This window comes from Pimephales promelas, chromosome 23 (genome assembly GCF_988280905.1).
Source record: "Pimephales promelas chromosome 23, fPimPro1.hap1.1, whole genome shotgun sequence".
Taxonomy (NCBI): domain Eukaryota; kingdom Metazoa; phylum Chordata; class Actinopteri; order Cypriniformes; family Leuciscidae; genus Pimephales; species Pimephales promelas.
In genome coordinates this window covers 24,182,834-24,200,264 of record NC_142791.1, presented here as the reverse complement: position 1 = coordinate 24,200,264, position 17,431 = coordinate 24,182,834, and the positions used below count along the sequence as shown (strand labels likewise).

Sequence of the window (17,431 nt, the reverse complement as noted above, 5' to 3'; positions counted from 1 at the left end):
CCTGATAATTGTTTTTCATTTAAAAACATTCAAATTAAAATAATAATTTAAAAAAAAACACTAAATAATTTTTAAAAAGATTATTTAAAATTGAAGTACACTACTGTTCAAAAGTCTGGTCTTTTTTTTTTTTTTTAAAGAACTAAATGATTAAATGAATTAAAATGACAGTAAAGGCATTTATAATATAATAAGAATAATAATATTCAAATAAAAGCTGTTCTTTTGAGCAGTCAATTCAAAGAATCCTAAAGAAAAATAAAATGTAACGCGGTTTCCACTAAAGTATGAAGCAGAGACACTAACTAATAAATTGCATTTTTAGATTATGCATTCAGTGAATGGAAAAGAGCAGCTGAGATATTCTGCAAAAATTCTCCTTTTGTACTCAAAAAAAAAAAAAAAAAAAAAAAAAAAAAAAACAGGTGCTCATTTGGAACGACACCGAATCTAAAATCAAGGATATCAAATAAAATAGTTCAGTCAGTGTTTTAGAAAGGACACCCAAAGTAAAAACAAAAGTATAACAAAGAATTATTGCATTTATTCTCTGTTCACATATATAAATATCCGAATATCTGGTTGGTCATTCTTCCACAGCACAGGCAATAAAAGGTCACAGCTGGAAGAGATTCTCCAGACTAAGAACAACTCTGTAATGGTCACCACTGGTGAGTCACAGCTGCCAGCACTGGTGCATTTTGGTCCTGAACTATGTCAGGGGCCCTGAGCATTGCAGCTACACTGGGCTTGTGGCTAGACCTGAAATATCAGCCAAATGGACTAAGATAACCGAGGCCTAAGACGTTCTGCTGCATGCCAGAGACAGATGCCACAATACAACACTGACAAAGCCTGCTTCTTTAAACACATCTATGTACCTATACTTCAGAGAACATTACGGATGACATCTTTACGCCCACTGAAACCAGTTAGTCTGGATACCAAACCACTGCCGTCACCCGGATCCCCAGTAGCGGCTTTTTGAAACACGTCAAGCCCTATGGGATTCATTTGTGTCGCGCAACACTGACATATGTGACTACGGAGAGGGATTTACAGCGCCTTATCTTCCTATTTCTCACCAGCTGGTAAAAAATGATACCGTAACACATTCGAATACATGTTGTCATCGATCTGCAACAACAAAAAAGCCATGCACTGCACTTCGCAACAGATGCAATTGTCCATAATTATGTTTGAGGGGTTTCTAAAAATTCCTCCCGATGGCAAGTGTCTACACAGTGCCAACTGTATAAGAGGACAGTTCCCCACCGAGATCGCTTTCCCAGGACCGATGTGTCCAAACAAACGGACACCACGATCCGATATCTTTAAGCACATCTGTGGAAAATACAGAGTAGTGTGCGAGTGACTAAAAAGGGGGCAATAACATGTAATGGCATATTACTTATCATAAGCATTAGATGAGAAATGAAAAAGGTAATCGCTTGTTTGTGTCAAGTGTCCACATGGTAATATTGCATGTCACATATCAACAGGCTGTAGATCTCTCCTAATAGAAAACCTGTTTTTATCTAAATATGCACACACTTAATAATGTTGACATCATTGAATGTAAGATTCCCCCCGCCCACCCCCAAACCTCCATCTTAATACGCCAAGGCGTGCATCAGTTAAGTTGCGAGGTGAGGTCTTAGGAACGGCAAAAATCACAGCAGAGACATCACAGATGAATTTGCATGTGGAAATACTGTGGGATTGAAGAGCATTCCTTTAGAGACTCGGATCAAAAACAGGAAAACGAACTGAGCCCTCAGAACTCTCCATCCTCTCAAGAAACACCTGTTTATCAGCAGCGTCGAGAACCAGGCACTGAGATTCAACACGTCTGTCCAAGCGTAGACGGTATACCTGTTAGATGCTGTCTATCCAACTGATCCGATCAATGGACAGAAAGCAGCCGGTCCAAATCCCATTCCCAAACAGAAGCATTCTAGCATCCTGCCACCATTGCTGTGCTTTTTTATCCTCTGGTCTGGTCAAACACTGCCAGTTAAAATCATCGGGGGAAACGTGAAGGAAAAGAAAAATGTGTCTCTTTTTTTTTAATCTCCTTCTCACTTGCAACCTTTTTCCTCTGCCGTTTCGCCTGTATCCACCTCTTGTGGGGCTATAAAGCTCTGTTGCCATGGAAATGCAAAAGGCTGTATTGGGATTGGCTGGAGTGGGTGTGATGAAGGCAGCTCAGGGACGGCCCACTAAGTGCTGTGCACACGAGAGGCTCCGCCCCCTCCTGTTTGCATTCGCTCTTCCAGACTGACTGATAGCTATTAGATTCAGTCAGTAGAGAGAGGAAGATCTGCAGCTTAATATGAGCGCAGGTCCGTCAATAAAGAGTTACGCAGCATCAATGGAATAAAAGAGAATTAATGGGGAAAAAATGAGCAGGGAGGAGCCATTGAAACTGACATAATGACACCAAACTCATAAATTGACTCAAGCCTTTGAACAGATTTTGGAGGGAAATTTAAACATGCTGTGAGAAAATATTTAACACACCTAATGCATGTTTCCGCACTGATTTCGGAGGGAAATTGTCAAAATAATTTTCAACATGGTGAGGTAAACATTTAAGAGAGTACTACACTCTCATTAGTAGCTGAAAGCATAATTAAATTAGCCAAAATATTTAATAAACAAACACACAAGGGAAAGGGGAATGCGTTGATGTTTACCAATGAGGGCTGATCCAATTTTGTGGAATTCTGCAGGCATTAATTCTGACCTGCTGGTCACTTACATATTTCAATACTTCATTTCAATAATCAATTATTATTTACACATGCAATGCAACATAGACTTTGCCACCAAACCAATTTATATACAAGCCATCCTAAATAGCAATGCATGCTTGATTCTTGAGCTAATAATACTCACAATTAGTGGACAGATGGGTTTTTGATGGCAAATGTCAATATCTAGACAGGAGGGACTATTTTAGTGAATTTCAAGTTTAAATTAAAGTTTTTTTAATTTAAACAATCAAAATATGTCATAATTTAATAAATTTAGGCATTATATCGGCCATCCCGCATCTAAATATCAGCATGAGCCACTGAAAAACCTATTAGTTCGACTACTACCCACAATCCCTTGTCCTACAGAAGTGGAATTTGTGCCGGGTCTCTATCTAAAAAAACAAACAAACAAAAAAAGACGAGGAATTTGAGCTGAAGCTGCCACGGCTGTACTGTCTTAGTCTTACGACACTTGTGTACTTTCTAATCACATGTTTTCTTCTAGTGTGTGCAGTACAAGAATGTGAATTGTGATGCAACCAAAGAAATAAAAAATGCAAAAAGTGATCTTTTTAGATCATAATTTATCACTAGATCTTTAATTGCAAAAGATATCTGGAAAGAAGCCATCGGTGTGCTTTTGAGAACAATGTGGTCTAATGTTTAACCAAAACTACAGATATTAATGGCTACTTTGTGTTACTTTAAAGTGACCTTCAACTTGCAAATATACAGTGTCTCAGCTTGAGCTCGTGTCATTCTGTTATTAATCTTTCAAAACTTTGAAATGATTATTTGCATGTACCAAAATTTCCCTCAAACATTTGAAAGAACATGTTCTTGTTTAACCAATGCAAAGGTTGCACTGGAAAAACTTGCGTAATAAAATCTGGTACCAACAATTCACTTTAATGAAATCTATCAATGATGAATATTGGCTCACTAAAGCCCCGCTGCGGTTCCCAGAAACACATCGACCTCTGAGATTAATTCACTTTAACAGTGCTAATGTGAGGTCGGCCCGTAGATTAGATATGCGTGACATTTCATATGGCGCTGCCTTAAGCTGTGCAGGGAAGCTAAGAGCTCTTCATTGATTTCTTTAAGGTTGGCGTCCACGATGATTGGGCAACTCGAAGCCGTGTACAATTACGACAACGCATCAAGTTAGAAAGTCAGCGTAGCAGCTCCAGACATCTGATTACTTATGGACTGCCTACAGGGGGGAAACTGAAAACTATTACGATAACAAGACGATGACAAAGCTAATTTCATCTGGCCTTAAATTATTAAATGCTAATTATTTGGTAACTCTTGAAAATAATGGTTACTTAAAAATGTAATAATGATATAATGATAGCCACATTACATAGTTTTAGTTAACAGATCCATACTCTACTTTAAAATGATTATATTAAATATTTTCTTTAATGTTTACACTACCGTTTAAAAGTTTGAGGTTAGTAAGATTTGTTAAATTTCAAATAAAGTTATTAAAAAAAATTTTTTTAATTATTTTTTACAAAAACTCAGTTTCTTGAGCAGCAAATCATCATATCAGAATGATTTCTGAAGGATCATGTGACACTAAAGACTGGAGTAATGATGCAGAAAGTTCTTTAAATTGTAATAATTTTTCACAATATTACCATTTTTACTGTATTTTTGATCAATTAAATAAAGCCTTGGTGAGCATAAGAGACTTCTTTCAAAAGCGATTAAAAAAACGTACTTATAAGCGATAGTGTAACTAATGCCTGGTTCAGATTACACAATTTTTTTTGTCTGTTACGATAGTCACTGTGTCAGATTACGCGATTTTGACTCCTAAAATCTTGTCGTGACGTGGTCAAGGCACATGTCAGACTACACGTTGCTACCTGACCAGTCATCGCGTGCCGTCTTTAACGGCGCGCGTGATGTCATCGAGAAGGCGAAACTAGTAGCGACTGACTTCCAGAAATGAATGTAAACAAACAATGGATGAAGTGGTGAGTGTTGTATTGGCCGTCCTGTGTTCAGAAAAAAGTACAAAAAGAAAGAAAACCCGACAATGGACATTTTCCTGGATTGCTCGAAGAGGACAGAATGGGCTGTCAATCCTCCGAAGAGAACTTGAGGTAAAATATTGTTTTCTTATACATTTTTACTTTTAGTTTTAACGTTAGCTCCATCGTCTCTCTTTCGTTTCGCCATTTTTGAAAGTTGTGTACGGAAAAGCTTGTGCTCCTATTGGTCAACATGTGACGTAACCGTTGTGGACGACTGTTAAAAAATTAAACATGCTAGTCTTTTTGTCGCGATGTCGTGAAGCATCGCAGATGCGACGTAGGTTGTCGCCCACTATGAGACACTATACGAGATGATACGATCGAATCTTGCGTCCCGACGCCCGTTGTCGTTTACGAATCCCCGCGACACCCTACGTCAAATCAGGCATAAGTGTCAAATTTTAATATCAATAAATGTCCCTTTTTTACCACACTTAAAACCTTAAAAAAAAGTAGTATCCATGTCTCACTATGTGATGTTCAAAAACAGGAATCATGTTGGGGACTGTGTCATTTGTCACATGTTTGACATTTCACATTCTTCTAGCTGATCTGACGACGGAGCACCAACGTTATCCCGCCATAAGCAGGTTTCTGTTAACAGACCTGTCTATCTAACAGCAATTTGTTAAATTTAATTGATCTGAAGTCCTCTGGCGTCTCAGCGCTGTCGAGTGCCGACATTACGCAGATACGGAAGTCTGACACTTGCTGGCTCTGAAAGTACATGACCCACGTCACTGGTCCTGCGTAACTGCTAAACACTGCAAATTAAAACAGGATTTTTAATGCAATGGTAGATCCATGAGCACACAACGGTGACAAAGGACTTCCTTTGCTTTGGACACATTGTGTAACAGGACAAAGAACAAGGGAGTGTTTTGAATATTACAACTTTTGGCTATGGTGATAAATAAAAAGTCTTGTACATCTCGAAACGAAGTTTCAAAAGAGGTTATTTGATACGGGCATCACTGCCATAAGAATTAACACCATTATCTCATTTGTAGGTGACAAAGTTTAGATCGAATTCTTTAAAATTAAACAATTAGCATGCAGTGTCTGCTAATATTATACATCTAACCTTCAGAAACCTCATCATGTGTCTTATTGAGAAGTCATGTGCTGCTTGCTGGTGGAAAAACATGGTGGAATAATATCTATATCTTACAAATGAAAATCTAAAGGACAAAAACTGGAGGGAAACCACTAGGGATGAGCACGAGTACTCGAGGACTTGGACGTGACCGCGACGATGGATCATGAAAATGAAATAAGTGATTTGAAAGCATGCGGTGATGCCTGGAATCACTTTAATCATGGAAATACGTGCAAGATGTGCAGCTGCCATATAGCCAATATAACACTATAATGAGAACACTCTTCAGTCTCAGCCCAAATGCAAAGCCCAACATTACCGACTATGATTGGGTTATTTGAGACTTGCTTTTAGATTCTTTTCTTTTCCAAAAACATTGATGATATTATTAATAATCCAGTAGTTATTTATTTTATTTTTTTTTTCACAAAGGTTACGTTATTGTTGTGTATCTATCTGGGATTTTGAATTAATCTCATATTATAGGATGTGTTATCTAGGACAGGCTTTCTTTTTCCGAAACATTGATGCATTATGTGATAATCTAGAAATGTTATTTTGCTCGTCATATTTTTATTTGTCAACATTCATTTTTATAACCGTGTATGACGGGGTCGCGCCCCTAGTACTCGTTTTTGAGACCTATCAAAGCTCGAAATGAAGTTTACAAAATTGCCTATCCCTAGAAACCACCCGAGCAACCACATAGCAACACCCTGGCAACCAGCCACATGCCACCAGAAATCAAAAAGCATCATTAACCTTTTCTTCAGAAACGTAGTTTATATATATATATTGTGTAATGTCCTTAAATCCAAAAAGAAAAGTCACAAAAAAAAGTATGTTTTCGTATGTAAAGTGCAATGCTTTTGCAGGGATACTGTGCATCGCTCCCAAAACAGAATAATCCATTGCAAAGTGTTTCCTTGTTACTAATTGCACACAAGGGCGACGTGCTTTGCTTCCAACGTAGCTTTTGTGAAAACACCATAAAATTCTTATCAGAACATCCGAAGTCTCTTCTGCTTCAGATAAATTAGAGGCAAATAAGTCGGAGACAACGCGCCGCTACACAAGACGCATGAATAAATGGAGGAAGAGGGAAGCGCAAACAAACCCTTGACGTGAGGGGCGGATGATGAGAAAAGGCAGTTTATTTATAGAGCGGGCCAGCTGATAGCGGCTCGCCTCCGTGCTCACTCGTTTCTTTAAATTATTGTAATAAATCACTCACCTCACGGGGATTTGAGCGCAGATAATCGTCAGCCACTCATCTCATGCGGAGCTTCTACTCTGAGCTATTAAAAAGCCTTTTTAGGGTCCGGTTGCAGGAAAAATGAAACCTATTGAGAAAACGGCTTCCGTCGGGAGTCTGAGATGGTACGTCGCTGGTGTTGGTGGAGCACATTAGGGGGCTCGGGGTAAAATGCATGAGTTTCATAAGGTGGATGGCTGATGTGACTGCTGATATGCTGTTGGGTAATGGGGAGGAACAAATAACGTGGCTAGGAGGGAAAATGCAAAAACACTGTGACATACAAAATAATGCAGCCAAACACACATGAACTAAAGAAAATGTCCCAAACTCAAGTCAAGCAATGATAGATAGGGATTAATATATGCAAACATGACACCTGTATGCAATTTAAACCTACGCTAATGCCAAGCACAAAATTGAATGGCAATCTTTCCTCAGCCCCTTCATTCTCCTTCTGCATTGCTTTGCGTTGCAAATACCTGCTGTGATAACAAATGCAAATCTAAAAACCTCACAATAAAATGCAAATCGCTTAGCAAGTGAGCTACGAGGCCGTTTCTTCGACAGAATGATGAATGCAAGCGGGTCGCTGTGTGAGGTGGAGGGAAAATTCCACTGGCCCTGGTAGTACCCTATCAGACACGAGCTCGGAGAGGAACTTTGCCGAAACGCCGAAGCCAAAAACCTCACCGCAGACAGTAATGTAGCTAATCGAAGTCAGAAACACCAGCGAGCGTTTCTGGCTTCAATTAGCTGGCGATGATGAAAACCATAAATGGAAACACTGCAGTTTTGATGCAACGTGCCAGTTTCGACATTAAGCTGCGTGTAAATATTCAAAAGGCAGAGCAAATATGAAAAATCAGTTTGTAGAACAGGAGGACTTGGGCTGGCATTGATTTTGATGTGAAATTAGCATAACTTGAGGCTTGAGAAATCGATCACACTGTTGAATACTGCATCAGGTGTTTGATATTGGGGATCATTTTACAGCCAGGAGATTAAACACAAACCTCACACGAAAACAAAATAGACTCATCTACAAACTCCTGCACATACACATGAAAAATTGTGACTGTGGATCAAGAATTTGATGACAGATTTTGTGTAAGAGAGACAGACAAATGCCATCTGGACTATTTTCAGCTTTTTGGTGATACTGAATATGCGTGTCAATTTATATTTATATATCATCGAATCAGAGTTCTGAATAGGGCTACACAATATATCGCTTTAGTGATGTGCGCATCTGCGATGGTCACATCACAGCGGATCGTACAGTAGTTGATCAGTGCACCACAGTTCAAAACACACATGATTTGCGTGTGTTTTAGTTCCTGTCAGTTTAAACATTCAAGCAATTTTAAACCATTTATGAAGACGTGAAAGAGAAGAGTCGTGCTTGAACGGACACATACATGCAAAATTATGTCAAAATGGCCATCTCAATGAACACAATAGACAGTATCCTCATAAACACAGTCGCTTATGGTCTACATGAACATAAACAACTGAGAAAGAACAAATACGCATCATCGTATTGGATCCGTCCATCAGTTCCTAAAGTGACAGCAGCCTAAAATACCTGCTGCTGTATGAGTCATTAATGTGAATCAAACAACAAAAGAAAAAAAGAAAATCACTTTGTAGCTTTAATAAAGATTAATTATATTACATTTACACAGTGAAGACTATGCAGTGTTATTTTAAAATTTGATTATTCAATTTTTGTACCTGAATACTGTTAGACTAAATCACTGTTACTTTCATTTGTATCTATTGAATTTATATGCTTGCAATTTGTTTACTATTTTCAATGCAGATTCACTCCCCTACAAAATTGCCCCCATTATTCTAGAAATATTCATTCTTTTCAAACATCTGGTGAAACTTTTTCCACATCGAAAAATATATATTGTAGAAAAATAAAATATCACAAAGTTTTTCCAATGACGTGCTGCACTACTTCTGAATCATAAAAACCGACATCTTGAAGTGATTAAAATAAATGAAGCCAACTGTGCCAATTCTAACTTTTGCTAACATTAAAACATAAAAAAATTGAGACACTACAGAAATATTTCAATACATGAAAAATGTTTCAAAGGGACATTTTGAGATAACTCAGTTTTGAATCAAAAAATTGAAATGAATAGTTTACACTGATTCATGAAAATTTATATTCAAATAAAAAACATGCCAGTCGTGGGAAAAAAATGGATCATAAAATCAACTTAATGACAATCTTTAGAAAACTTGATGGGTAAACCAGTGAATAGTCTTAAAAGTACATTCAAATCAAAAAAATATTTATAATGTTGATTACATTGTAAGCAAAAACATTGCAAATACACTAATAAATATATGCTGGTGTAGGCGATTTATTTTTAACATATTTGCAGACACTTCTTTAAGTTTAGTGTAGGCGACGAGTCGACACCATCAATAAAAGTCACAATGGGCGTGGACACACACTTCCTTTAGTGCCCAAAAAAAGTGAGAAATATACAGTTGCTTCTCGCAGGCACGCCGTTCAGAGCAACATAATGGCACACACCCCACAGCCACGGACCCATTTGTTACCAAGATCAGGAACCTATTAAGACCAACTGGCCATTTCCTGATTGCATTCATTAATAATAGCGCTCTGCTTCGTGAAAAATGGCTATTGCCCGCAAACAAACAAAAACCTGAAGTACTGATGTCACAAAAGAGGTTGAAGCAGGCAAGTCTGTACTAATAGAGTGGTCCTTTCAGTGTTATTGCCTTTCCAAGTCTATTACTGTAAGTGGGGCGGACAAACACTATTAAAATTTCAAAAGACACTGACGTTTGGCTTTGCCGTCACAAGTAGCATGAGCGCAATAACGCTCGGGGATGGTCCATGCAACTTTTCCATTTGTGAAATTGGGACGAGGTCAGCGGGGATGGAAACATTTCAACACACAGAGACTTCTGATGGGTTTGAAGGGAGAGTTCACCCTCAAATGAAATTCAGTCAGTGTTAACTCGCCCTCATGTCAATCCAAGCCTGTATTGTCTTTTCAATTAAATTTTTGATACAACAACAGTTTATGGTGAGCATGGCTCCAAAAACACTTAAAAACCAACAAAGGTGACAAAAACACTATTAAAGTAATTCATATGACTTTGACATTATATTCAATAGGGCTGTCAAACGATTAATCGCATCCAAAATAAAAGTTTGTGTTTACATAATATATGTGGGTGGACTGTGTACACACACATGCTTGTATATATTCAAGAAATATTTTCATGTATATACTGTATATAGATTTATATATAATTTATAGTATATATAAATATTTTATATATAAACAATATTTTTTTCTTAAATATACATGCATGTGTGTGTATTTATATATATATATATATACACACACAAAATAATTATACACATATTTTTTGTAAACACAAACTTTTATTTTGGATTCAATTAATCGCGATTAATCGTTTGGCAGCCCTAATATTCAAAGCCATAAAGACTTAATATTAGCTTTGAGAGTTGCAGATTTTGAGAGTTGAGAAGATGATTTTTTTTAACTATCATACGACTTCAAAAGACTTGAAATATAATGCACAACATTTTTGTGTTTCATAGAAAAATTTAATCAAGTTTGATAAGACATAAGGCCATTAAGATCCCATGATCTCTCTTTCAGGTTACGGATCCTCATCCAAGCCATCTAAAACAGATCTAAATCCAGATGGCGTTGCTCTTGTCGACTGCGGGAATCAACTCTTCCACATCAGCTGAGCTGACTAATGAGCAGAACAGGGAATAGAGATGTCGATGGAGATGGAATGGTTATTTGTAACTTTCTGTAAGTTATATAAAAACACCCAAGCATATGCCCACACAGCTCTTCTGCCAACACCAACACATTTCCTGCTCAGTATGCTCGTTACCCAGCACAAGGGGTATATGTGGAAGCGGAGATACCAGTGGTGCCCAGTGGAAACGTTTGCCAAGAAAATCCAGCAAGAAATAGAACAGGACAGATCAACGCCAGAATGACTGATGAGATGAGTCTCCCACAAGAATCCTCAAGGAGATCCAGAACAAGCTATACTAAACATGATACAAAGCGCTCGCACATAAACCTACACACTTCATTTATTAATGGTCTCACCTGAGAGATATAGTGTCTGGAGATGAGAGGGTCGAGCGTCTCTGTTACACTCTCTGCCTGCTCGAGGGAAAAGTGCTACTGTTACACGGGTTAGCAGATTCCACTGTAGTGTTGGGCGATATGCTCCATTTTCATATCGTCCTATCGTCAGCCTGTGAGATCGGCGATACACGATATAGTATCGTGAGGGGGCGGGGCTAACATTTGATTATTAACTTGATTATTTAGCCTACTCATTAATTTGCTTGTTTTATTAGCCTACTTCGATTTATATACGAGAATCTTTTTTCTATTTTGCTAGCAAAGGTGGAGTGTTTATTAATAGGATCAGGTTATTTCCTGGTATAGTGAGGTAAAAAAAAAGAGATCCTAATCCTTTTGTTTGTCAACGGGAAATTTACGGACACATTAGCCTATCCTCATGCCGTTACATGCAGCATTTTGACTAGGGCCTATTTCTGCACGAGATGAAAACACGTTTTAATAATTTCTTGGGTCAGAAAAAGTCGGAGTTTGCGATATGTGCCCCCCTAGCAGTGCGCTCTCTGCGCACTTCACATGCGCACTTCAGTATTCGTGCTTACTGAAGTGCGCATGTGAAGTGCGCAGAGAGCGCACTGCTAGGGGGGCACATATCGCAAACTCCGACTTTTTCTGACCGGGTTAATGTGTTTTAAATGCCGGGAGAAACAAGAGCAAGGGCCAAACGTCTAGCTGAGTCGATCGGTTTACTTATACTTATGACTTGACTCTGATAAAGGAAACGTTTACATGACCACATGCATTGTCAAGTTTATTCAACATAATCAGGTTAAGAACGTCATCGCATGTAAACGCGCTCAATCTCTGAAAGTGAAAGTAAAAACGGACTGCTTTCGGCATCTGCATTAACGCCGCGTTCACTCAGAGAGGACGATGATAACGGTAACTATAATACTATTTTAGTGATATTATTATTAACACTATTTAGTAATTATATTGTTTTTAGTGTTAGTGTCAATAAACGTTTTGTTAATGTGTTACGGAAACAAATACTGACGAACAACGATGCCGTTTTCATCTTGGATCTGTAGGAAATTGAATTTTGCGTCTGTTAAAACAAGCACACTTGATAATTTGTGAATGGATCACCTTGCAATTAAATTTTGATGTGGGATGTTTTTTAGTCTGTTTTAAAAACATTCTCTTAGAGGAGTCCTCATTAGTGCGTGTGTTGCAATTGTTATGAGGTGATGTCGTTGTAAATTTAGGCAAGGCAAATTGATTGTAGTTCCTAATATTCATTTAATAACAATACTAGCTTTATAATAATAATAATAGGCCTAATAATAATAATTTAATACATTATGGTAAAACGAGCCAATTATCGTATTGATATCGTCAAAGGCATCTGCCATCGGCGATATGTCAGACTATCGTCGATACACGATGCTATCGTCTATCGGCACAACCCTATTCCACTGTACAGTGTACACCAACGACTGTCAGTCATAGCACACGTATGAACACAATCTCCATTTCTCTAGGACTGAACATTTAAAATGAAGATATAAACAGAAATGTTTGTTATGGACCAGAATTGGGGCAAAAAACACAAGTGCTTTTTCCTATTTTTGAACTGTCACTGTTGGTATATGAAACAAAGATTGGTAAAGTCAACAGATTCAACTAATAAATCTATACCTGCCATCTGTCTAAAGTCCATAAAATTTTCAGGTGAAAAATGTACTTTGACTTTGATCGCTATTTATCTTTGAGTTTCTTCTAGGGATGTGACGATATTCAAACCGAAAAACTGCGATACAGAACTCACGATTCAAATCACGATACTCTCATTGGGTACTGAACACCCTGCTACCCCGGCCCCGCCCAGCCCGGCTCAATGGACCTCATGTCTTATGTGTACAGTACACAACGAATTCAGTTTTGTAGCCTAACCACCATTAACACCAAATAACAAGCTCTGTATTTTGGTACTTTCGATAAGCAAGGTGTAATCTTTCAAATTCTGTCTATTTGATCACGAAATTCAAACAATATATGTTGTTTTGGCCCTCTTTGATGTGGCGTGACAGATCGCTGTAGGCCTACTAGCTCCTCACTTCAAGCGGCAGCGCGGCGCGTGAGTAAACGCGATCATCCCTTCCTCAGTTACAGAAAGGACACCTAAAGGTAGGGCTGAAACGATTAGTCGACAACATCGACAATAAAAAATTGTCGACAAATATCTTTGTTGTCGACTCGAGTAGTCGTTTGATCTCACGTGCAATATCGCGATTTGACAGCTACGGCGCTGTGGCGCTAGAGTGTAATCCAGCCCTTACAAATGCTGTTGCAGTAAAAGAAAAAACAGCGCGAATTATGACGGAGTGCAAACAAATCCGAACTAGCAAGGTTTGAGAAAATTTCACAAAACTTAAAACTAACAATACTGTCATGTGCAATACATGCAAGGCAGAACTTGCTTTTCACGGGAGCACAACATGCATGTTGCAGCACTTAAAGCGGAAACATCGAGGAGCCGGTGAGAATTGAGAGTTCTCCAGCTGGAGCTTACTAACTAGTGGTAACGCAAATCTCTTTATTAGATAATGCAGTACTACTAATAATAGTAATACTATTATCAATAATAATATAATTACAGTAATGTGATGATTTATTTAGCATTGAATAAAGCTTGATCGAGCTTAGGAATCAGGGCTGTTTTTATTATTGTAACACTAGTATTATAGCCTTATCACTTGCCTGTATTTTTTTCCATAATCATGAAGGCTTAAAAACGAGATGTTTAGGAAGAATATCATGGCAGTTTCTTTTTCTTTTTCATACTGTAAATTAAAAGGTGAAAGAGAACGTGTCTGTCAGCTCAATTCCCATGTAAAAAAATATTGTAATTTTATATTTATAATAATGGTTTGTAGATTAATATTTTACCATTTTTGTGTTCTGAAGTAAATGGCCCTTTTTCTGTTTCAGTTCTAAGAAAAGCAGTGGTCATTAAACAAGAGCTTAGAGACCATTTTGTATGTGATTTGAGTTGGACTGAAATCTGAAAACTTAAAGAGAATGACCTGTTTGTTTGGCTCCAGTTCATTAAAACAACCATTTCAAAAGCTGGACTGATTTTCTTTTTTTTATATTATAGTAAGAATATGTATAACTCAATGTTTTAACTAATTGAAAAAGATGAATAACCGTTCCAGACTTACTGATAAGCCGGCAAAATAATCGACGATTAGTCGACTAATCGTTCTAATAATCGTTAGATTAATCGATTATCAAAATAATCATTTGTTGCAGCCCTACCTGAAGGTATGTTGAAAGATACAATTTACTTACTGAACGGCATCACACTCATGTAATCGTTCAATCAGTGTTTCAGCAGCGGAAAGACGTCAATAAAAAAAATCATAGCTTGTAACTAGAATTATATTTACCTCAACAGGCGAGTGATTCAGTGTCCACAACTTTGGTTCCTATAAATGAACTCTTGCACTAAATAAATGCACTGTGTTAGCCTTCCTCTTTATATTATATTTTACTTAACCTGTTAATGATATCTTGATTATTTAAAGGGCACCCATTATGCAAAATTCACTTTTACATGGTGTTTGAACATAAATGTGTGTTGGCAGTGTGTGAGCAAAACCACTCTAGAATGATAAAAATCCACCCAGTGGTTTTTTTACAATCTCAATAAATCATATGCATTGTCTCAGAACGAGCTGTTCTAAGATTCAGCGCTTTGTGACGTAGAATTGAGCAAGGGGTTTTGATTGACAGTGTGGTTGTGGGCTTGTGGCATAGACGCCGCCCTCAGTGATCTGTACGCCATACTTCATTGTTTCAACGACAGCCGGTAATGTCTCTTGGAAACATAAGTGTTCTGTTTTGGGATGGGACGTAATAATGACATACATAGTGGTTTTCACTTATTTCCGACATCAGAGCCACTGAAAACACAGTGGATGTATTGTATTTTTTGAAGTTTAAGTGACGCCTTTCCTTCATAAATAAGTTTATGTTTGAGCGAATCATTTTCTGACAGACTGTTTTGTGAACAAGGGTCAATTCAAAGCAGGTCTTGTTTCAAAGTAAATCCTCAAGTGTGGATCGTCGTCTACTGTTTGCGATCCAACGACACCTCCAGTAACAGTAAGTGTATTTTATGATTTTTGAGCAAATAGTCATTTCAGTCGATGTCAGCCAATTCAACAACAAATGCGTCTAAAGTTGTTTTCGTCGTCGCTGTAGGATGTCTTGTGTATATAATTTAAACCTTGTTTGTATAGTGTGTAACCACACGATTATAAATATATATATTTTTAAACATATTGTATTAAAAACTGCATATATGTTCTTGTTCTGTAATTTAGCCCTCTCCTCACATTTGCCACAGAAGCACCTGTATGACAAGTAAACATGACGCAACAGGTCCCTCGTATACATGTAATTTCACTTGTACGTAGCAAACTTTATCACAGTATGTGTTCAGTTTCAAAAAATTGCGCCAACGTTAGTGTTTGTGTCTGTGTGTTGCACATCCATTATTGCAAAGAGGACGCCATTACAACTATATTTAAGTACATAAATGTATCAATTAACCATACCGAGACATCCTGGTCCATTCTCATTTGTGTTTATTCTGCCGGAGTCTCTTTGTCATCTGGGTCTGATCAGAGACTATTTATATATTCCGATTCAAACATTTACGGCTGAATGACATTCAAAACAGTGCGTCTCTCACTCTCAGCCCTTTTGCTTACACCGACTGCCATAGTATACAAGTTACGCCCTCATCCAAAGGCCAGGCGGGGATATGCAGCTCATTTGCATTTAAGGTGGTACACACCAAAACAGCACATTTTATTCTGTGCTGAAACTTCACAAATACATTCTGGGGACACCCAATATTACATCTTGTAAAAAGGGGCATAATAGGTGCCCTTTAAACAATCTTTCATGAAAATGACAACTGTGTAACTGTAAATTATTATATTTCAATAACAAATTAGAGTAAAACACAAGTTAATAAAAAAACTGCCTTATGTTCAGTTTACATGTTTTCATACAATGTGTTGTGTTATTTATGTTATAAGTCTAGGCTACAACCTTTAATGTTATAATAATGCACGGCTCCCTATATAGTTTACTGCATTAGCAGATTTTTTTAATTCTTGTGAAACGTTAAATTGTAATTGAATTAGTTTAAAGACAAAGACATTTTTTTCGTTAAACCACTGTTTAAAAACAAAAAACAAAAAAAGAAAGCAATTTTAGCTTTCTAAACCGAACCTAACCAAGATGTCAAAACCGTGGGAAAACCGAATCGTCAGTTTTGTGTATCGTTACACCCCTAGTCTCTTCAGAAAAAATATTACCAAAATCAATTTGAGCCGGGGAGGTTATCGAAATTTGGTTGATTTGAAATGGAATGACCAAGCAAAAAACCTACCATCCACTGAAACCTGTGTCGCAGATGTGCATCTAGTTTATTAAAATTTCAGCTATTTATTTTGTGTAGACATGGTTTATAGGTAGGCTGTTTATGGTTGTAATTATAAAATTAACATGTATTGAACATCTATTGAACAATGTAAGAAGAAGAAAAATATAACTAACATAAAAATCAACTTATGTGGAATTACATGTGTTAATATATAGGACTTGGCTCCTTGACATTGGCTTACATAACAAATACATTATATATTATAGTTTTAAAGTCTACTGTTTTGTGCAAAGCTGTTATATTATACTGCTTTGATTTGCTAGCAGACATTAATTTGTCATCTTTTCAAGTATTAAAGTATATTTAATGTAATTCAGCTGATTATTAAAAAAATATATTTCTACGTTATGTTTCCAGCAAAGATAACTAAATTGTAATATACCCAGTTATTATCATATATATATAAAATATGTCTCAAACCATGTTCCCCTTTTCCCAATGGAAAAGCCATTGTAAGGAAAGCACAGAACAGGCTATTTCACAGTAATCACACAATGGATGACAAACTTCCTGGCCCATATGAACACACGTATGTTTGGTAGCAGCTTTGTGGCCCCTAGCATGCTCGGTTGCCTTGTTTGGAGGGAATACATTTCAG

General features: G+C 37.3%; 1 protein-coding gene across 6 annotated transcripts in view; it reads right to left on the bottom strand.

Annotated features, from left to right (window-relative positions):
- The window catches only part of pitpnm2 (phosphatidylinositol transfer protein, membrane-associated 2), an 87,653-nt gene that overhangs the window by 67,742 nt on the left and 2,480 nt on the right, over positions 1-17,431 (bottom strand). The window contains exon 1 of one of the 6 annotated variants that reach the window (XM_039675919.2): positions 1,876-2,112. The exons of the other annotated variants lie outside the window; for them this stretch is intronic. The gene's annotated coding sequence lies outside the window, so the exon portion shown is untranslated. Of the gene's footprint in view, positions 1-1,875; positions 2,113-17,431 lie in introns of those variants that run through there. 6 annotated transcript variants of the gene reach the window in all.